The sequence below is a fragment of the Rhinopithecus roxellana genome, chromosome 15 (assembly GCF_007565055.1).
Source record: "Rhinopithecus roxellana isolate Shanxi Qingling chromosome 15, ASM756505v1, whole genome shotgun sequence".
NCBI classification, from domain to species: Eukaryota; Metazoa; Chordata; class Mammalia; order Primates; family Cercopithecidae; genus Rhinopithecus; species Rhinopithecus roxellana.
In genome coordinates this window covers 16,098,056-16,119,952 of record NC_044563.1, presented here as the reverse complement: position 1 = coordinate 16,119,952, position 21,897 = coordinate 16,098,056, and the positions used below count along the sequence as shown (strand labels likewise).

General features: G+C 53.3%; 1 protein-coding gene across 1 annotated transcript in view; it reads right to left on the bottom strand.

The window, feature by feature from the left end:
• Window positions 1-20,990, bottom strand: part of PRDM11 (PR/SET domain 11) — an 81,588-nt gene extending 60,598 nt beyond the window's left edge. The window contains 1 exon segment of the mRNA XM_030918755.1: window positions 20,903-20,990. The gene's annotated coding sequence lies outside the window, so the exon portion shown is untranslated.
• Window positions 20,991-21,897: the final 907 nt, after the last annotated feature.

The window sequence follows — 21,897 nt, the reverse complement described above, 5'->3', positions numbered from 1 at the left end:
CAACAGGGAACTCACTGTCAGGCAGCCAGCTCACCATTCTATTAGACAAGTATGGTACGTGTGTGTGTGTGTGTGTGTGTGTGTGTGTGTGTGTGTGTGTGTGTGTGTGTCTGGTGTGTGAAATAACAGAGGCAGTCCTCCTTGGGTCTTAAGCATCCCTAAACATCCTTGCTGAGTATATCCACCTGGAAGGCCTCGCTATCCTCTGACTCTGAGCCATTTCTGCTGCTAGTGATATAGGTAATTAAGTTGGCCAAGGACATGTTGGTGTGAACACTGTGCAACTGCTCACTCCCTGGAGAAGAGAAACTTACTTGTTTATGGCTTGCTGCAAAAGCTGCTGAGCCCTCAGCCCTGAGTTCTGGTGCAACACAGCCCACTGTGTGAATAGTTACCATCTGGGCCACCTTATGCGACTTGAGAGTAGGGTAATCCCTACTGATGATCCTGATGTTTGCCATGCTGTGAGTAATAAACTGTCTTGCTGATCCATTGACTCTTGGCCACTTTTGGCACCTATACTATGAGACCTAGGGTTCTTCCCAATTGTGATAGTGTGTGCGTGTGTGTGTGTACGTGTGTGTCATTAGTGGTCATTACTGAGAATTAAGAACCTTCTCAGGTATTCATGGAAAGGCTCATACACGTAAGCTCCAAAAAGACCTTGACTTAAAAGAATTTAAAGGGTATCTGACCTTTCTTGAGCACCTACTTTGTGCCAGGCTTTGTGCAAGTGAATTCCATTTTTGTGTAATCTCACTTAATCCTCTCTATAACCCTGCAGGGTGAATTATATCCCCTTCCTACATTTGATGAAATTGAAGCTGAGTGCAGCTCAGTCTCACAAGAGTAACAAAGAATATGAATGAGTTGGGCTGAACAATAAAGAAGTAAACAAGGAATGAGATGATTTCAGAGAATAATACCTGTGAATTCAAAGTGATGTGATCACTAGTGATTATAATCCCTGTATGTCAAGCTTGCCAAAAAAAAAACGAGCATACTTGGGCTTCTCTGGCTGACCCGGCAAGCTAAACACAGAGGAGGCACTGTGGAGCCATGACACTTGACCAGGAAGGTAAGTGCAGCTCAGAAGGCAGAAGTCCTCCAGGAAGGAGGTAGAAGGGGCGTGGATGTGGCTGATGCCCAGCTCTGTGTCAGGTGTTTTACATATGCTGTAAAGCATATCTGTTCACTCACTCTTCTGCATTCACATCCTACCAAGTGCCAGGCACTGCCCTAGGTGCTAGGAACCATGGGTGAACAAGGTCGCCACCCTCATGGGGCTTGCAGCCCAGTTAGAATGTTTATGCATTTGCCTGCTGGCATCCAGGCCCCCTGGTGTCCCTGGGGAGCCCCAATCTCCAATGCTCCACTCCATGGGTAAGAGTGCCACCGAGGACTGACCAACCAGTGCTCATATCTGCAGGCCAGCCACAGTGATTGGTGTGAGGATACAGGGTCTAGCCAATTTGTGAGCTACAATTCTGGGGCTTTGGGGGACTCTACTGGAAAGAGAAGGGCTCTTTCATTGCAGGGATTGCTGAAAGGATAGAAGTGCAAATCTGCTGTGTGCAGGGGCACAGCCAGCCACTGTGCCACCTCATACAAAAGCCTGCCCGTGAATGCAGCCACAACTAAGAAAGCAGAGCAGCATGGACAGAACAAGTCCTCATGACAGTGTGAGTCCCTGGATCCAACTGTACCTGAAACTCAAGATTCTTCCAGAGCTTCTGCTGAGCCCATAAATTCCATTTTTTGACTATTCTTGTTTGACTTGAGTTTCAGTCAGTTCGTATTTAGTCCTGTTCACAACCTAGTAAGCACAGTTTTACTTTGTTTTCCAGATAGGAATGGAGGCTCAGAGAGGTTAAGTGGCTTGAACAAGGCTGCACAGCAGCTGTCTGGAATCTGTGCAATGCAAAGCCCACACCCTTTTCTCTGCTCCCAGGTGGCAGTGCAGCATGGCGGGGAGACAGGCTGCAATGGGAGGGGGTCTTCCACGGCAGGGAGTGAAGGGCCCATTAACTAGAAGAAAAGCTTGCTCCCTCCTAGGCAGGCCTACAGAGAGGCAACGGCAAAAAGGAAGCACAGGCTGCAAACTGGTGACTGTTCTTTTTTTCCATTTTTATTTTTGCCAACTTCGAAGAAACAGAAGATTCCATGTAAAAACGTGGATGTTCAGCTTTTCTGGGAAATCCGAAGGGCTGGCAACACCACACGGGCAGTCCCACGTGGCAACGATTCGCTGGAGCTGGGTGGTGGCCCTGCTCAGATGGGCAAGGGCAAGGCACTCACTCTCCAGGTCTCCAGTCAGCCTGTCATTCACATGTGCCCCCCGCCTGGGCTGGGCATCTGAGTGTGCAGCCTGTGTGGCAGAGACCACAGTGCTGTGCAGATGCCACCTCCTGAGAACCCAGCCTCAGAGGAGATGAGGGTACTGGGCTGGCGATTCACCAGCTTCCCAGCCCCTCCCATTCTGGCTGCTCCCAAATCCCCAGCACCCAGAACGGTTCCTGGCACCGGCAGGGCTCAATATATATTTGATGAATGGATGAAGAAAATGGGAGGGCGTCAGTTGGAGATTTCCAGGAGTACCCCATCAGCAGCCCTGTAAACCCACTCTCAAGGGGCATGGGAGAGGCAAGGAGGGCAGGAACAAGGGCAGTCCTGCAGTCCACTGACAAGAGGCAGCTTGGTGAAGAAGCTGGGAACATGGGCCCTGGAGCAAGACTCCCTGGATGAGAATCCCAGCTCTATGACTTACTATGCGACCTGGAGAAGTTATTTCACCTTCCGTGCCTTCAGTTACCCCCGCCCTCCGCCATATAAAATGGAGATGAGAGTGAAATCGGGTTGTTGCGAGTGAAGTTATAAGCAGCTGATAAATAACTGTTACTCCAACCTCATCCACTGAGGCACAGACCTTGGATAAATCCCTTTCCCTCTCCGAGCCTCAGTTTACCCATCTGCACAATGAGGCCGTTGGGATTTTCCTTTAGGATCTGCTGGTTCTGGCATTCTGTGACTATGAAAACTCAGGGTCATGCAAACTCCAGAAGCTGGGCCCCCAAGAAGCATCCAAGCAGGTCTCAGGGGTCTCTCTGCCAAGCCATTCCCATCATCAAGGTCAAAACAGACCCAAAGGACCAACACGGTGAAACCATTCATTCAAAATCCCTTTAGATTTAGCCCAAGTTCCAGCCTCAGGATCTGCTGTGGCTCATTTACCCCAAATCATGATAACCCAAAGGCACAGGGATGTGGCTGGAAGGAGCCAGCCCTGGTGGCTGTCCTGAGGAGGGCCCTCCCAAGAGCCTGCAAGAGGGGCTCACCACAGCCCTCATGGTGGCTGGCGCCCTGGCAGCCAGCTGGCAGAGCCGTTTCCATTTCTCTCGCACGCCCCCAGATGGGAAATGATTCATGAAAACCAAGAAGGTAAAATTAGCCTAAAGGCTGCCGAGTAATTTATGCAGCCAACAGCCCCAGGAGGGAGGGGAGGCCCGCACTGCCAGCTCAGGCTGGCCTCCCAGGGGCTGGCAGAGCGCAGCCTGGCCATCTGGAGCCTCTGTCTCTGGGGTCTTCTATTTCTGGACTCAGCTTCCCAGGCTGTTGGCAAGGCTTCTGGCGCTTTCCCTGACCTTACCCTGGCCCACTCACCAGACTTAAAGGATGCTGGATACACTCCACTGAGGACCCGTGGGGTGCTGGGGAGTCACACACATCCACCCATTCTATCCTCACCTCAATCTCAGGAGGAAAGTTTCAGATCCCCCATCTTTCAGTTGCAGAAACTGAGTGAGGCTCAGAGGGGTTAAGTGGGTAGTCAAGGGTAAGTGGCAAAGCCAGGATTCAAACCTGGATCTCATGAACTCTGTGAACTGTGCCTTCCCGGCATGCTGGCTGCTGGCTGCCAAACCTCAGGTTCTCCATGGGGTGAGGGGCATGGATCCTGGCAAGCCCCAACACACCCTGTCATGTGCCTTTCACAATCTCAGGACCATCCAGTACCAGAACCTGACCTGCAACTCCAAGCCCAGTTGTCCCAATAGACAGTCTTCAATATCCCAATCTCTTAAATAGGGGCCGAGGAAGTATTGGTCTGCAGCCCCTCCTTATGGGAGGGACAGAATAACACGTTTCAGCAAGCTCCATGGTCTCGCTTTACAGGGTGGTGCACCAAGGCCCAGAGAGGGAAAGGGACTTACTCAAAGCCACACAGCAAACATGTGGTTGAGCCTAGGCTAGAACCGAGTCCTCTTGCAGAGATCCTGCTGTCAGAGCTATTTACAAAGAGTACAAATCTGAGTGGAGCTGGGGGAATTCCCTACGATCGGGGCAGCTGAGGTGAGAGTTACTTCCTGGTACCACCGGGTACCCCCCGATCCTCAAGCACCTGCTCCCACTTTTGGGACACACAGGGGCCACATGAGCAGCAGAGGAGGGCTCCTCAGAAGGCAGTAGGTGAGGCACACTGGAATCTGCTCCATGCCTGCGGGACCTTGGCCAAGACCTTGGTTAAAGATGGGCTCATTATCGAAAAGAAATGAAATCAAAATGAAAAATGTGTGCATTTGAATCACCCAGTAGGCTGGGAGTGATCCATAGCAACTTGAAGGCTCAGCACGCATGCTGACCCAGAGCCTGTCTTCAGACCCTCTGGCTCCCCTGGTTTTGCCCAGAGGAAGACCAAGACCTGTCACAGGTGACACACACAGCTACGCATGCAGAGGGAATTTGCCTCTGTCCCCCGGGGGCATGCAGCTGAGCTCCAGTGTGGACAGCTGGGAGCCGTCCCACCCACTCCTTGGGACACAGTTCAGAGCATCCCAGTTCAAGCACCATCTCCCCAGAGTGACTACAATGCCAGGGCCCAAGCCACTTCCAAATATCACTACACTGACCTCCCCATCAGTGCCGAAGGAAAGGTGAGAAAACCAACATGCAGAGAGCTTGAGTTGCTTACCCAAAGCTTTCCATTCATTCAGAGATCATTTATTCGACACATTTACCAAGCACCTGCCATGTGTCAGGCATGGTGCCAGGAGTGAGAAAGGTGCATTGCCACCTTAGTGACCCCCTGGCCATCAGAGGCTTTATAGCATAGTGGCTCCCACACATCCTCTGAAGCTATACTGCCATGATTCAAATCTCAGCTTCCTCCAATATGATCTTCGGAAGTCACTTAGCTTCCTTGTGCCTCAGTTTCCTCAGCTGTATCTACCTCATGATGCTACCCTGAGGATTAAGTGAAATGTCACAGATAGTGCCTCTGCCACATAAGTGCTCAGTAAATATGGGCAGTTATTGCTGAGCCAGAACCCAAAGCCTGTGTCCCTCGGACTCTTAAAACTAGGCCAGGTCAGTTTCTTTGGTGTGACCCAGCGTAAAAATGGGTCCAATGACGGCTGCTCACCTGCTTCCCTGGGAGAAGCACTGGAGCCCCCAGGGCTGCTGCAACCCCTGCCCACACCACAGGACGGGTGTAGAGAGCAAGTCCTCACCCCAGACGGGTAGACGGGCCTCAGCTGAAGCAGCCACCCTCTGCTGCCAGCCCCCTCTAGGTACCCAGAGGGTCCAGGGCTGGTGCTGGGGAAGGGCAGGGCCCGGGGCAAGCCATGGTGCTTCTTGCCTCTTAGGAAATAATCCCAAACATCTGTGCTCACTGAATACACATGCGACGACTGCCCAGAGGGCAGGAGGCCAAGCTGTGTGGCCGGGAACCTTTTGCCAAGACCGTCACATTAGGTCGTCTCATGAAAAAAAACTGGACAGGGAACCAGATGGCCTGGCTACCATTCCCAGCCCTGCCAGTGGCGACCTATGTGGCTTTGGAAGAGTCACATAACCTCCTGGAGCCTCAGTTTCTGCATTTGTGAAATGACCTTGGCCAGGTTGCCTGTTTTTCACAGGGTGGCTGCAAGGAGCTGCTTAGGCAGCAGCATAAGTGTGGTTTGGAGCCTGAAAGCGGGGTGTGAGGAAAAGAGCAAACAGACCATGCTTTCCAGCACTAAATAAATCATCAGCTGCACCGATTGGCCCCCAGGGCTGTGAGACAAACCCTGACCTGGACCAGCCAGTGTAGCCCAGAGCTGTCCCAGGACTCTCAGGGGAAAGGCTGGCCCCAGGCTGCTTTCTTCTCCTGCCCACCGTGCAGGCCAAGGGAGATCAAATCCGCAGCCACAACGAACCTCATTGACAATCGGTAAACCTGCCTGAAGGATGGGGTTACGGTACCAGGCTCCTGGCCACCTGTGCTGAGCAAGGGGTCAGGGTGACCTTCTTCCCTCCCCATAGGCTCTGGTCCAGACCCTTCAGGGCCAAGCCGGGATGAAATCCAATCGCCCGCTGCATTCCCAGGCAGCAGCCTCCACCGGGATGTCAGTGGACAGCGAGACAAAGCCATCACCAAGGCCGGAGCCATGCAGGTTGCCCTCTGGGAGCATAGGCCCCCTGCCCACGGAGGTGGGATCCAGGCCTCATTTACAGAAGACACCCCAGAAGAGTAACAGTACTGGGCATTTACTGTGTGTCTGCCCAGCACATGGTAAACACTTCACATGTGTTAGCTCACTCAGTCCTCAGTAGTGCCAGGATGTAGGTGCTGCTGTTATCTCTATCGGACAGAGGATAGAACTAAGACACAGAAAGGTTATGTGGCATTCCCAGAGTGCCCAGTTGGTAAGGGGCTGATCCAGGACTTGAACTGAGGCATTACGACTCCAGAGCTCACTTCCTACAACAGCTGCCCAAGAGAGGGGTCACCCAAAGCCATGCCTTTGAATGAGGGCAGAAAACCCTGAATGTGAAGGAGAGAAGGCTCCAGGGGCCGCAGCCACTGTTTTCAACTCTCTGAGGGCTAGCAGGGGCCAGGAGAGCTGACTCTCTCTGGCTCTAAAAAGGAGAACCAGCAATAGTGAAGGACTCACAGGGAAACATTTGGTTCTATGCAGTCTCAACATCCAGATTTTAAACATTGTACAATAAACTTTAAAAAATGCAAAAGGTTCCCCAGACCCAGCAGTAGCTGCCCTAGATATGTGCAAGGAGGCACTAGAATAAAATCAGAATTCACCCAAACGTCAGTGGTGGGGGGATGGTTAAATAACAATCCTTTCTAAAACCTACTGTGTGACTAGATTTCCTAGATACAATGTTAAGTGAGAAAAGCAATTTGCAGAATAATCTGTACTACATGAAACCATTTGTTTAAACACATACACACACACCCACACACACTGCACTGGTACGTATTCCTATAAATTATGTGTGTTAACATATAGAAAAAGATCTAGAAGGATATATACCAGAGTCATGACCGTGATGGTCAACCCTAAAGAGAAATCTGGAATGTTGTGATCATCAAGAAAGACTTTAGCTTATTTGTTAATGTTTGTTTTTTTTCCCAAGTAAAATGTATTTGTATATTCCTTACATAATTGAAATGGAGTAAAACAAAAATGAAAAGATCCAATGAGCTGCCTTGGGAACCAGTGGGCTACCAGTCCCTGGAGGCATGCCAGCAGCTCTGCTGGGGTGGAGGGACTTAGAGGCAATTTTAACACTACAAGGTATCTAAAGGGGTGAACAACCGTTCTGAAGCTTGGCCGCCCCAGCAGGGAAATCAGAGCAAAAGCCCTTACTCTCTCTACTCGCATCAAGAGTTGCTATAAGGAAGCACGGAGCATCAGACCCTGCAGAAGGGAGAGGCTGGAGTTGTGGATCTTCAGTGTAACTCAAGAAGAAATGGGCTGGGCAGTCACAGGTGCACAGGCCAGCTCTTCAGAGTCCACCTTCCCCCGGCCTTCTTCGCCCAGTGACTCCCGGCCCATTCAGTTTCAGCAGCTCCCAGCCCTGGCCAATTGTGACCAGCTTCAGGGATGCTTCAGGGATAAAGGCTGTGTCCTTAAAAGGACCTGACACTGGGGGCAACAGTTCAGGAAGGAAGGAGGAGGAGAAAGCAGTTATAAATGCTCACAGGGCTGACTGCCACTGATGGTGACTAGTACTAAGCCCAGGCAATGGCCCAGGCAGGACAATAAGCCCTGACCCCAAACGCAGACTGAGCCTGTGAGCCCTAGCCAGACCCTGACAATATAGCAAGCAGAGGCCAAAGAGGCCATTACCTCCTAGACAGCTATGTGGTCACGAGGAGAGTCAGGACATGTGGATCTAAGTCCCTGATGTCCCACAAGACCTTGACAAAGTCGCTGAACCCTGTGGGGCCTCAACTCCTTCATCTGCAAACTGGGCGAACAGTAGCTACTCCCAAGCTTGCTGCACAGATGAAATGAGACCAGGCCCACTTAGCCTCTCTGAACCATACTCCCACAACACGCCTCAGACACTGGGCTCTGAGAAAAGGGGGTGGCAACAATTGAGCTCCAGAAGCAGCCAGACTGCTGTCAGGCCAGAAGCCCAGGACAGCCAGGAAGGAGGCCACTGCTGGGCCCAGGAGGCAGCAGGCAGAGGGGTTCTCCAGGAGGGAAGGGTCCAGGAAGAAACGAGAGTGAGTCTGAAAGGGCAGAGGAGACTTTCTTGGCCACTGTCCTGGGCCTGAGGCCAGGGTGCTCAGGGAGGGCAGGGGAGCCACTGGCAGGTGCCAGGGAGGTGTCTGGTTTCTAACTGAAACCCGGGGAGCAGACCCCTGGGAGCTGGGCCAGCGGGTCCTTGCCTCACCGGTAGCCCAGGGAACTGGGACAGGGCAGGCCACGGAACCAGGAAGGGGGCTCAAGGAGAGGGAGGACAGAGCGCAGTCTCCGGGAGATGCCGAGACGGGCTGCGATGAGCAAAGGGGCCAGACTGTGTCCGTGGACCCAGACACGGACAACCTTGGAGGATTTGATTGGGAGGTCTTACTGAGAAGTGGCAGGAGCCACGCAGAGCAGGCTCAGGGTATCTGTCCTTAGAGAAGGGGGCGCACTAAGAAGCAAGGAGGTCTCAGTAGGCCTGCACAGTGAAAGGATCGGCTTTGGGGAAGGGTGGAGCAGAAAAACAAAGCCTGAGTTAGGCTCAGCTGTCCCAGGACTTGCTCCCCAGCTCCCATCAGGGAGGCCCTCACTTTATGGCAAGTAGTGAATCCAGCGTGGGACCAATCGAGTCGGAGAGAGCAGATAGGGTGAGGACTCTAATTCTGAGCCTCCACACATGACCAAGGCCACTGTCAAGACTGTGGCACCTCAACAACTCCTGCCTTCCTGGCCCTGAAGCCAGGGCCTGGACAGAGAGGAATGCCTGCCCAGCCCCGTTCTGCAGGACCCCAGGCAGCTGGACTCCCTGTTGAACAGCAGCCAGACAGCCCGGCCTGCCGTTGGGGCCCAGCCTGTCTGGGAGCTTCAGGGAGGGAGGCAGGGGCTGGGCCACCCTGAACTGGGGCCCCAGAGGAGGGTGGAGGTAGGGCAGGCAGGAGAGGCGCTTCCAACAGCTCCCTCCCAGGCAGGCCCCTGTTCTCTCTCCATGGGCTTGTGGTCACATGCAGGCCCAGACACACCTTGGTCTGTTTCCAGCAGCCCCGGGACAGGGCAGGTCCGTTATTCTAGGGACAGGAGGCTGTGACAGAGTTGAAGACCAGCAACTCCCTGACACTGCACTATCTGCTCCTTTGAGCTGGGCTGGGTTGGGACTTTAACTTTTCCTCGCTACCTCAACCAGATGTTTGCTCCTCAGACCACAGAAGCAGGTCTTAGCACTGGCCCATCAGAAGATACATGCAGGAAGCCACTTCAGCCTGCTGCCCACTGCTCACCTCCTACACAGACCCCATGCCATCAGAGACCGGGTGCCCAGGGCCTGGGCAATGACCCAACCTCAGCTCAAACTTCAGCCCTCCCTTCTCCTGTAAGCTCTCCCCAAACACGGCTCTGGACTGTACCCCAGACTGTACCCAGCACCCATTTGGCAGCCCACCAGTCCTGCAGCTATAGTAGGACAGGCAGTGAGGACAAGAGAGTTCTGCCATGGCCAGCCCGTGACCCCAGGTGTGACCCCACCAACCAGGCCAGCCTGGAAAGGCCATGCTGCTCACACCCGAGGGCTGCCTGTCCATCAGCCAGGACTGACTCATGGGACAAAGAGAGGCCTGTGCATCAGCAACCTACTCCACTGAGGAACAGCCTCCTGGGAGGCTGGTGGCAGAAAGGAAGCACACACCTGGATGGCCTCTTTGGTCCTCTAAGGCAGAGGTGCCCAACACCTGGACCACCGATGGTTACTGATCCATGACCGGTTAGGAACCTGGCCGCACAGCAGGAGGCGAGTGGCAGGCATTCGCCAGTGGCTGGCTAGCGGACATTACCGCCTGAGCTCTGCCTCCTGTCAGACCAGAGGCAGCGTTAGATTATCACAGGACGTGAACCGTACTGTGAACTGCACATGCGAGGGCTCTAGGAGTGCACTCCTTATGAGAATCGCACGAATGCCTGATGATCCGAGGTGGAACAGTTGATGATCTGAGGCGGAACAGTTTCATCCCAAAACCATCCTTCCTGACCCCGTCCATGGAAAAATTGTTGTCCACAAAATGGTCCCTTGTGCACCAAAGGTTGGAGACCACCGCTCTAAGCCACCTACTCAGCCATGGCCACCTTAAGTCCACTGCCACCTGGACAGAGTTTCTATAGCGCAAAGCTAACTACTTATCTCCCCTGCTTACAAACCACCAACAGCTCCCCAGTGCCTCTAGGGCAAAGTCTCAATTCCCTCACATGGCATTCAAGGCCCTCCCGGCCTGGCCCTCACCTGCCTCTCCCCAGCCATCTCCACTGCTTCTCTAAACACCCATGACCACTTGCCACTCCTGAGCTGTCAGGTCCTTCTCTTGCCTGCCTTTGCACATACTGTTCCCCGTGCCTAAAATGCCCTTCCCTCTCCCTCCACCTGGCAAACCTCCGCTCCTCCCTCATGGTCCAGCTCATCGTCACCTCCTCTGGGAAGCCTAACCAGATCCTCCCTCTCAACCTGCCGGGGCGAAATGACTCGCTCTCCTCTGCCCTATATCCATGAGCAAGCCGGGTGCTTCCTACTTTCAATCCCAAGACCCAGGCAAGAGCTGCTCAAGAAATTCGAGGTGAAGTGAATTCTTTATTTTTTAAGTTTTCCAATCTGATGCCAACAGATGCTTTTGTGAAATAAAATTAAAAATAATGTGGCAATGTCAAGTTGCCAAACAAGTTTCTCAAGGCTTCCTCTCAAAGTCTGCATGTCTCTCACCGCAGACCCATCCCACACAGCTCAGGATGGGCAGAGATCTGCGGACCACGGTCTCCATGGCCTGGCAGAGCCACTGTGCTCCCGGTGTTCCCGGAGGAACCTGGTGCAGGGCCCATCAAGAGTCAGGTGTGTATGTCTGGACCCCAGAGCAGGAGGGCCTGCTCCATGAACATCTGACCCAGACAACTGATGGGAAGGTCTGAAAATGCTGTAACATGGTCGATCCTTGTGCTAGGCCTCCCCATTCCTCAAGTGGTCACATAAAGGCACAGAGAGGGGGACCTGCCCGAGCCACAGTGGCCCACATGCTGTACTTTCTTTACACTGCTCATCATCTCAGGGGAAGGAACTTGGAATCTGTTAGTTGTACAAACTCCTGCCCGGCATGGATGGCTGACCTTATCTCCCACTGTAGTCCCAGCAAGCCAGTCCCACGCTGTGATAAAGAGCTCAGACTCTGGAATCAGACAGACCTAGGTTCATATCCTGGCTCAGCCTTTCATTGCTGTGTGGCCTTAGGTGAGTCACCTCACTTCTCTGGGCCTCAATGTTACCTCTGGAAACTGCACCTAATAACACTAGCATCATGGGACAGCTATGAGGGTTGAACGGAACATGCCCATCCACACTCACTGGGGCTTGGCTGTCACTGAGGTTTATAAAAGGCCCAGGATCTGGCAGCCGGAAACTCTGCCCTGGATTCTCCTTTTCTGCTCACCCTTCCCTGGAGACCCAATATCTCCTCTTTGGGGTCAAGAGAGACTGCTGGTTTCCCTGGCTGCTAAGCTTGCTGATTTCCTTTGAGGACTTCACCTCCCTGCCCTCTGCCTCCCTCAGGCTAAGAGGCTTTTCCTTCCTCTCCCTCCACCCCTTCTTGGGGCACCACTGCACCCCCTCTCAAAATGCCAGCCCCCTCTGGCTGGTCTTGCTTTCTCTTGGAACACAGCTGGCCTAAAGAGGGGCACCCCTGGCCCCTGGGAAAATGTCACTCTGTTTGGGTTGGGGCAGTAAAGGGCTGTGAGGTCAGGGACAAGCCCCAGCCAACCACCTCCCGGCAGCCCCCAGAGCCCGCCTTCTCTGTACCTTGGGCCATGACGGTGCTGAGTCTGCCCTGGCTGGGTCCCAGTCAGCTGCTCCCACGAAAAGCTCACTTCCTTCTGGGGCTGAGGGTCTGGTGGGCTCCTCCCCATGCCCCTCGGCCATCCTGGAGCCTCCCAAGCTGGCCATCTCCATCCCCTGGCATCGGGCAGCCGGATCCTTTCCTGGCCCTCACCCCTTTCCCTTGGGTAAAGTGAGAGATAGTGGGAGAAGCCACTCCGGGAAAGCTGACATTGTGGAGGCGGTTCCATATTTACTTGCTCAGTGACGTCCATACCAGCCCAGCTCAGTGCCCTAGTCAAAGTGATCCTCCTGCCTGCTGGTCCCACTCTCGCCCCCAACTCTGCCACAAGCCTGGGGGAAGGCGCCCACTGGCCACTACCCCCCTTTCTACCCCAAGCTCCTTCCAGCCACACTGCCTGATACTCATGCAGTAGCTGGACAACCTCTCTGTTTGCAAAGCAGGGCACAGAGGGTGAAACAACACTCTCTGGGGTCCCATTCTGCTCTGATTCCAGAAGAACTGGGGTGCAGAGGAAGGGGTACTAGATTTGGGGTTAGAATGTTAACTTGGTTACTTCCTAAACTGTATGAGCTCCAAGTCACCTCACTTCTCTGAGCCTCAGTTTTCTGAGCTGTAAAATGGGGGTTTTAAGAGCCAGCCTGCCTGGGCTAGTGATTGGGGATCGGGAGAAGGTGCAGTTGGGAGGAGGAGAGTCCTGGCTGTTCTTATGGATCAGGTGAGGTAGGGGAGACACGACTGGAAGGGAAAGCTCCAGAAGACATTGAAGGCTCCAGAGGCCTGGGGTGCCTCACTTTGCAAGTGGACCCCCCGACCATTAGTACCAACCCCTGATCTGAGGCTGCTGCTTGGGAGCAGGATGGCTAGAGGCTATCTGCACCCCCACTACTCCACTTCCCCTACCCAGTATCATTTCAGTGGAAGCTCCTGGTTTGAATGTGCCTGCAACTTCTGACCTGTGAGGTTCCTGGGATGGGGAGAAGGTCTGAAACCAACACTCTAGAAATCAAATCCTACTTTTATTGATTATTATTTTTGAGACAGGGTCTCACTCTGTCTCCCAGGCGGAAGTACAGTGGTGCAATCTCAGCTCACTATAGCCTTGATCTCCCAGGGTCCAGTGATCCTCCCATCTCAGACTTCCAAATTGCTGGGACTACAGACACACATCAACACGCCTGGCTAATTTTGTTCAGTTTTTGTAAATACAGGGTCTCACTATGTTGCCTAGGCTGGTCTCAAACTACTGGACTCAAGCGATCCTCCCACTTCAGCCTCCCAAAGTGCTGGGATTACAGGCAAGAACTACTGTGCCCAGCCCAAATCCTATTTTTAAATCACCCAAGAAACCTTCTGAGGATTATTATGTAATACAAATAAGCAACCTCAAAGGCTTTCTTTATCAATGTGGTCTTCTTAAGAAGATTGGAAAAAATGCAATGATGGCTGTGTGATCTTAAGTTGGTCACGTAACCTCTCTGAGCCCCAAGTTTTCTCATCCATAAATGGATGCAGGAGTAACCTCACAAGGCTGTTGTTGGTGTCCTGGTGCTCCACACATGTTCCTTCCAGCTGTTTACCGCCCCAGAGATAATAGCACCTTAAACTCAGTCCTGCAAACACAGAGGAAAAATATCTTCCACAAAATGTAGGGCAGGACTGATATTACTGAGTCCATTTACAGAAAGGAAACTGAGGCCCAGATAGGTTAAGTATTTGGCTTTGAACACAAGACACTGGGGCACCATGAGTGTCTGAGGCTGTGGCCAGATCACTTTTAAGTATAGATACACTCACTGTCTCGTATTCAGGCACTGCTGTCCCATCCCCAGCAAGGGGCATGAGAGGACCCCCATGCCTCCCCCATGTCCACTGGTCTCACACCCACGAGATGGCCCGAGACTGGCCCTAAGCCATTCACTGGTGCTCTTTCTCCGGAGCTGGCCATGCAGCCCTTGGAGGCCGGTAGTGGCATCGCCCCCATTCTGCAGATGAGAAAATGGGTAACTCCAAGAGGGGCAGCCTCCTGCTCAGATCTCACCGCTATCTGGTGCCAGAAGCAGGACTGAACCTGGGGCCCACACCCTCTCCAGGGAACAGTGTGGACCCCACCAGCTGGCTCCCTGGCTCCTTCTCAGTTCCCTTTTCCTGCTAAGGGACCAGCACAAGGCACTTTGCTGGATTTTACATGCAGGTCCCCTTGCTACTCAGAAGCAGAAGTCAGGCACACTCGAGGAAACATCTGGCCCCCAGAACTAAGCCCCAACCCATCTGCTCTGACCTTCACTGTAGAGGGCCAAGTTTCCCTACGTTTCGCTGGGAATAGTCACTCTCAGCTCTCACCTTCATCCTCCCCTATCTCAATTATTATGACAGCCTCCTATTTGGCCTCCCTGCCTCCAGTCTTATGCCCAAGCCACTGCTGCTGGTTTTCGGAACATGGATCTGGTCACCATGTTAGCTTCCTCCCCATAAAACCCTCTGAGGCTCCCTGTGGCCAACAGACAGAGTCTAAACTCCTCAACACAGCCGTCAGAACCTGTTACAGCCTAGTAAGGGCCAAGTATCCGGGTTAGGTCGGAGGGCTCAGGAATCAGGCGCCCTGAGTTTGAATTTCATCACCAACTATGAAACCGTAGGCAAGTGATGCTACCTCTCTGAGTCTCAGTTTCCTAAACTGTAGAATGGGGAAGTAACAACCACGATCAGGGCATCGCTGTGAAGATTTAAAAAGACAAAGCAGATAAAGCACTTTGAACATAGTCAGTGCTCAGTTAATTCACTCATTCCACAAATATTTGAGGCTCTAGTTACTACATGGCATATACTGTTCACACAGCAGTGAACAAAAGTAACAAAAATCCCAGCTCTCTGGGAACTTGCATTATAATGATAGGAGGCAGATGGAAAACAAAATAAAAAAGTAAAACATGGGGCATGGGATAAGTGCTATGCACTAAAGAGAGAAAAAAGCAGGAAGCAGAGAGAGGGTGTTGGGGTGGGTTGCAATTTTAAACAAGAAAGTACCCACGGCCAGGCCTGGTAGTTCACACCTGTAATCCCAACACTTTGGGAGACCGAGGCAGGTGGATCATCTGAGGTCAGGAGTTCAAGACCAGCCTGGCCAACATGGTGAGACCCCCCCCCCCCCCGCCGTCTCTACTGAAAATACAAAAATTAGCCAAGTGTGGTGGTGTGTGCCTGTAATCCCAGCTATTCGGGGACCTGAGGCAGGAGAATCGTTTGAACCCAGGAGGCAGAGGTTGCAGTGAGCTGAGATTGTGCCATTGCATTCCAGCCTGGGTGACAGAGTAAGACCCTGTCTCAAATAAATAAACAAATAAATAAATAAATAAATGTGCCCATGAGAAGGTAGCATTTGAGCAGAAGTCCTGGGGAAGGCAAGGGGGTAACTGGGGTAAGAGTACCATGGAGATAACTGGGGTAAGAGTGACCTAGGGAGAGGATGCAACCAATGCGGAGGACCACGACTAGTGTTACTCATACTATTATTATTCTTATTCTCTTTCCAGCCTCATCCACCTCCGTCTCCTCCCCTTACACTTACTCTCCACCTGAATAAACTACTCAAGCCTCCCCAGTCCCTTCCATGCTTCCATGCTTCTGGACAAGCCACACCCTGGACCTGAAGCCTTTCCCCTCCGGTGTTCTCCAAATACTACTCACTCTCCAAAGCTCAGCCTAAAGACCTCCTCCTCAGGGAAGCTTTCCCTGACTTACAGTCAGTGGTTGCCCCCTTTGCATCCTTCTGTTGTAAGCTACAACTGCCTGGTTATTTGCCAATCTCCCAGGCTGATCTGTGAGCTCTGGAAGGGCAAGGACTAACTTGCACATGGCACCCCCTAGACCCAGCACAGTGCCTGGCACATGCCCTAACCACCTGGTCAATGAATGAAGGACCGAATGATACCCAGACTGCAGTCCAGGCCTCCCCACTTACAGAGCCACAGTCTGGGGACACCACCAGCAATGTGGCTGCATTAAGGGAACATTGGCTTTTTCAACACAGATACAAATCTGCAATAGGAAACAGGCTTTTAAAAAAACAACAGCACAATTTTCTTTTTTCTTTCTGCACGGCTTGTTTTTCCAGCACAGCTCCAGGGTCAGCTGTCGGGAAGCTCCTCCCAGGCCTCACTTGGAGAACATGGGGCTCTGTGGCCTCCAAGGAGTCTCGGCCTCCAGCAGGAGGTGGAGATGCACCAGGCAGTTTTAGATGAGCCCTGGCACCAGGGCCACCAGTCACTTCTGAGCCAAGAACCCCATGCTCAAATCCCGATGTTAGGTAGGTGTTACCCCACTGGAGGCCCGCTCTCCCATGAGGGCTTTATAACCCCACATGATGCTTCCAAAGGGGTTTGGGGTTCTCTGCCCTTACTCCAAGAAGGCATACCAAGGAGATGGCCTCAGACTGCCAGGGTTCTAATCCTGGCCACACCATTAACCCTGGGTCCCTTACCTCATCTTTCGGAGTCATGGTCTCTCAATCTGTGAAACAGAAATAACATCTACCTTGTGGAGCTGTTTTCAGCACAGGGTATGTGACATGCTTAGAACCACAGCTGGCACACAATAAACCCTCAAAAAACATTAGCTGCTATCATTATCATCAACTTCTTCTTCCTCTTCATCTTCCCCAGATCTCCGGTTCTGCAGCCCCTTCACTGAATCATATACTGTCTAGATCAGCAGGGACCTCAAGGCAATGTTGAATCTCATCCTCCTGCTTTCCTGGAATATCCTCTGCTATATCGCTGGCACACAGTCCCCCTGGGCCATGGACACCAGTAAGGATGGGGAACGTCTCATTCGTACTCTACAAGCCAGTCATTTTGCCGGCTATGCCTAACACCTCCTTCCAGCTGGACCCACCAGCCGGAAGCTCAGGGAAGTGGCATTCCCTCATCCTGTCCCCAGCCCCCAGCACACAGTGGGCCCTCTGTCCATGCTCAAGGATTTAGCAGAAGGTGTTTGGTGAGCAACTCTCAAGTGCAAACACAACAGTACATTCAAAGCAACCCTGGCAGAGCTTACAGTCTGATGGAAGAGCAAGGCTGCAACGAAATCATTACACCAATAAATGGAAAACTGCTATGGATGTGAGTGCTCAAAAAGAGAGGCAGGTGGGCCAAAAAGGGAGTTTGGCCTAATGAGGTAGGGCTTCCCTGAAGAGGGTATGTGAAGATGGAGGAGGAAGGATGAGGAGGCCTCATTGGGAGAGGGGGTGGAATGCAAAGTCAGGGCAGAAGGAACAGCATGAGGAAGCCCCGTGTTAGGCACAACATGACAAATGGGAGGGACAAAAGAGACTGGAGGGCAGTTCCCCGCAGAGACTGGAGGGCAGCTGGATTTCTGTCATTCTCCTCACAGCAGTGGGAGTCCCTGAAGGTCTTTCAGGCAGGGGTTTAGACGCTCAGATATGCATGTCAAAAAGATCAGCCTAGCTGCTTTCCAAGTCAGGGTCCTCCCTCTGTGCATTAACTGCACAAGCACTACTTGTCTCTCTGCTTAAAATGCCTCTCTAGTCCCTGTATTGGTCAGCGCAGGCTAAGTTATGCTGCAGTAACAAACACCCCCAACAGCTCAGCGGTTTTAAACAACAAAGGTTTAGCTATCACTCATGCTGCATGTCCATCATGGGTCACCAAGGGCTTCACACGTGGAGTGACGCAGGGACTCAGGCTGGTAGCAGCCACCACCATCCCGCCTTACTATCAGTTGTCATGCCACAGGGAGAGTGCACTGTGGAGGATCTCACACCAGCAATTAAATGCTGTGGCCCAGAAGTGACATCTATCACTGTCATTTATAACTCACCAGCCAGTCACAGGGCCCCCACCCAAGTGCAGGCAAAACTCCAGTCAACCTACTGTGGAACTAGAAGAACTGGAAATAGTAAGAGGAAAGCATTAAGGACAATCAGACACTCCCATCCCACTGTGCCCTTTGCTAACCTTAATTCAGTCATTAGATGGCACAGCTCTAGGATTTGAGGAGGAAAGGCCAGCCTGTGTAGGAGAGATCGGGGTATGGAGTTCAAAGAGATCTAGGAGAGGATAGGAGATGAGGTCAAGGGCAAAGGCCAGATCACTCAGAAGCTTTCAGGTCACTGCACCAATTTGGTTCTTTATCCCCAACACACTGGAAAGACTTCTAGGTGTTTGAAGCAGGAAGTGGGATGCCTGACATGACCCTATTTGGAACGGATCACCCTGACTGCCATGAGGGGGAGGCTGCAGATGGACATTAGGAGGCTCTTGCTGTCGTCCTGGGGAGAGACAGCGATGGCTTGACCACAACACTGGGGAAGAGGGGATGGAAAGAAGTGGATGGGTTCGAGAGGATAAAATTAGCTGGACGTGGAGATGGAGTAGATTGGGGTGAGACAGACAGAGACACCAAGGTTTCTGCCTTAAAGAGTAGTGGGACAGTGTGCTCTTGGCCAAGATCAGAGCCCTAGAGGAGGTTTAGAGAGGAAGATTATGGACAGCTTTGGTCCCTGTGTGTTTGTCATGCCTATGAGACAGCCAAGAGAGCAGGCCAAGAAGGCAGCTGAATCCACAGGCAGGACTCCCGACTCCTAGCCCAGTGCTCTTTACTTCATACTTGCCAATAACCTGGAACCAGGGAAACTCCCTGTAAGTCCAGGAGAGGACAAATCCAAATAGGAGAAATCCTACTTGACACCAAGGAGAAGAAATGGATGGAACACATCAACCCAAGAAGTCTAGGTGACAGAACTGTAACTCAGGTCAAATGAGTCCGTAAGTGCGGAGGTGATGGCTATCATGACCAATCGAGGACTCCTGGGACAAGTGAGGGGTGTCCCTCATCTTTGAGAACATCACCAGGGAAGGAAACGAGATCCTGCCACCAGCTGTTCCTTGGAGGCCCTGTCAGTTTGAGACGGGATGGACCACAAGGGGGCCTGTAGGGTCTATTCCGATATTCCCAGGACAGTACCTTCTGCCATGATTCCGGGGGAGTGTTTAAGAACATGTCTTAAACAGTATGCCAGGCCCTGGAATAGGCATTTCATCATTGCTATCTCATTTAATTTCACAACTGCCTTGCCAGGCAGCTTTTGTTGGACTCATGTTAGGGATGGAGACACAAGGCTCAGAGAGGCCAAAGACAACAATGTGAAGTTCAAAGTCAGACAGAGACTGTGAGGAGGAGGTAGAATTCAAAGAGAGATACCCTTTCCATTAAACTGAATACGGCAAGAGGTCTGGGCTCTATTCCCAGAAGGGGAGGTTTCTGCACGTGCCCTACAGAACTCTGCTTGTCCACCTTTCAGAGAGTCAGCGGGCAAAGACTGTGCCCTGCTCCCCAACTATGACCACACCCCCAACAATGACCCTAGGAAAGCCCCAACCTTCCTTCCTCCCAAGAGGAAATGTGGGCGAGGATCAGCTTGGGTGCTACAGGCATCAATGCTCCACAGAAAATTCTTCTGTCCCCAAACCCCCAAAGTTTATAGGGTTTCCAGGTACCAAGAGCAATCTCTCATTATTGCCTCCTGGCCCCACGCACAAAGGGCTGGGTGTGTTTCCTTACAGCCACTCTAAATTACACAGCACGGCCTTTCTCCACACGAAGCAAACGTCTAGGAAAGAGGAGAGGTTTCACATGTTTCTCCCCTAAATCCCAGCCCAGCCTGGGGGGTTCTAAGCCCCCATCTCCCAACCTGGCTCTAGACACACACCAACAACTTTTCAACAGCATCGCCCAAGACATTGATACTCTCTTTGCAGCGACTCGCCTAGGGCACGGTGGCCTTGACCGGAGAGAGGTCATTGGCCGCTAAGTTTCTGCAGTTTCTGCATAGAAGAGTACCTTGGGGACTGCGAGTGGGGGTGGAGGCTACGCTCCGGAGAGGTTTCCCGAAGAGTCTACACCGCAACTAACACTTAAAACGCATTCCAGAAACGCCCTCCGGCGCGGCCACGCTTCGCGGGCAATCGCGAACCGTGATGGAGAAGGCTTCGTCGCATCCCAAAGGATGCCTCCCACCTTTATCCCCCAGCCCCCCGCTGCAGCCCCCGGCGCGGGGCCGAGGGCGTCCACGAGAACTAGGCCGGCGGCCGTGGCGAGCCCTCTGGCGTCCGCGCCCCGCCCCTCCCGTGTCACCGCGTTCTCATTCCGAACGCTCAGCCCGGGCCGCCACTCCCATTGGTCGGCGGCCACGTCCGTCAGCGGGCGCGCCGCTCGCGGAGAGAAAAGGCTACATTGTAACAAGGCGAGGAGCGAGCGAGCTGGGAGGAAGGAGGCGGAGGGCGGCCCCCGGCTCCCGCGGAGGCGGCGGCGGCGGCGGCGGCGGCAGCTACCTGCCGAGGGTTCACCCACCTCGCGGCCCCGGCGGGCCGTCCCCCACCCCGCGCCCGCGCCGCCCGGACCTCCGCCCCGCGCCCGCGCCGAGCCCCCCGGCCGCCCGCTACCCAGCCGCCGCTCCCGACCCCCGCACCGGCGGCCCCCGCGCTCGCTGGCAAACTGCCGAGCGCTCTCCGAAGCCATTTTCAATGGCCACATTGGCTACCGGGGCTGACTCACCTTCCCGGGAATGCTGCGGCAGCCGCGGGGCCCGGGCGGCGCGGGCGGCCCGGCGGGCGGCTCGGCGGAGGCGGCGCGGCCCCGGCTGGCGGCCCCCGCGGCGGGAGCGGCCGCGCTGCGGGCGCGCTGGTCCCCGGCGAGGCAAAGTTTCAGCGCCAGCCTCGGCGCGGCGGCGGCGGCGACTCGCTGCTGCTCTCCTCCCCTGCTTTGACCACCATCTTATTAGTACAGGAAATGACATGGAAAACGGAAGAAAGCGGCGTTTGGGGCAGACGCGGACCCCCCAATTCAGGGGCCGGAGCCGGGACTCACCAGCCGCATCCCGACCCGGCCCCGGAGAAAACTCCCGGGGCCCCTTCGGGCCGCGCCCTGCCCGGAGGGGGGAACCCGGCTCCCCAAACCCAAAGGGAGAGGGAGCGTTTTATAATCCAGCCCGTGGAGAAATCGAGAAAAAAATGATGAAAAAAAGAAAAGGTTAAGAGAGAACTTTCGAACTGGGATACTTTTCTGGGGTCGGAAGTAAAAGTTCTAAGTTCTCAAATTTTAAAAAAGTCATTGCGAGGGGGGCTCCCTGGCTCTCACGGTCCCGTGGCTGTCCTTTTGGAACCAAATAGTCGGGGGGAGTCCACGCGTTTGGATTTTTAACCCTTTCAGGGCTCCGCGGCTGCCCCCTTCCCGGTCCCATTTAACCCTTTGAATGCTCAGCAGTTTGGAGATACAAACTGAAGTTGCAAAACGCAGGCGTCCCGCGAAGGCTGAGGGTGGGGGGCTTGGGGTTCGTTAAAAATATTAACTCTTTACCTGGGGTTGCGGTTTTGAAGTCGCGAATAGCACATGTTCTTCAAATCAAAATATATTACAGAGAGAGAGATTCTGAGAACTGGAGGGGCTGGTCCCTGACTGGCTTGGAAAAGATGTTTACGCGGCATTCACTTGCTCGATTCCTCAGTTTCTCCATCTGTGAAATGGGATTCGATATCACAGAGATAAGGGGG